Source organism: Tarenaya hassleriana, unplaced genomic scaffold (assembly GCF_000463585.1).
Source record: "Tarenaya hassleriana unplaced genomic scaffold, ASM46358v1 Cleome342, whole genome shotgun sequence".
Taxonomy (NCBI): domain Eukaryota; kingdom Viridiplantae; phylum Streptophyta; class Magnoliopsida; order Brassicales; family Cleomaceae; genus Tarenaya; species Tarenaya hassleriana.
The window spans coordinates 69,751-70,631 of record NW_010966560.1 but is presented as its reverse complement, the minus strand read 5'-3'; positions in this window follow the sequence as shown (position 1 = coordinate 70,631).

Below are 881 nucleotides of genomic sequence, written 5' to 3'. Positions count from 1 at the left end.
AACTCGAGTTTGATGATTTATCGAGACGATATTTACTATGGTAATGGTTTTCTAGTTAATGGTTTATATGTCTTGAATGATCAGCCTTCGAACTCGACATCATCCATCTATAGCGTGAGTACTAAACGGTTTAAGCCGAACGACTTAAACCCGACCTTCCTCTGGCATTGTCGTCTAGGCCATATAAACGAGAAGCGCATACAGAATTATGTGAAGCGTCAGATGACTGATAAGTTATTCTCCAAATCTGATAAGTGTTTATTTGTAGGCTACCTTAAGGAAACTAAGGGTTACTACTTCTACATTCCGGCAGAGAACAAGGTGTTCATTGCCAGGAATGCGACTTTTATGGAGCGAGAGTTCGTCTCCAAAAGAGTCAGTGGGAGTAGGATCGAACTTGAGGAAGTTCGAGAGCAGCAAGTAGACGCTGAGCCGAGTGAACAAGTTGAAGAAGTTCAACCTGTTTCACTGCCCGTTGTGACTCAACCTTTGACGAGTGAACCTCGGAGATCAGGCAAGATTCGCCAAGAGCCAACGAGATATGGATTTCTCGTGACTGGGAATGAGGAACTCATGTTATTAGAACATGACGAGCCCTGAAACGACACCATATGAGATATGGACGGGGAAGCGTCCCGCGTTATCGTTTGTCAGAATTTGGGGTTGCGACGCTTACGTGAAGCGTCAGATGGCTGATAAGTTATCCTCCAAATCTGATAAGTGTTTATTTGTAGGCTACCCTAAGGAAACAAAGGGTTACTACTTCTACATTCCGGCAGAGAACAAAGTGTTCATTGCCAGGAATGCGACTTTTATGGAGCGAGAGTTCGTCTCCAAAAGAGTCAGTGGGAGTAGGATCGAACTTGAGGAAGTTCGAGAGC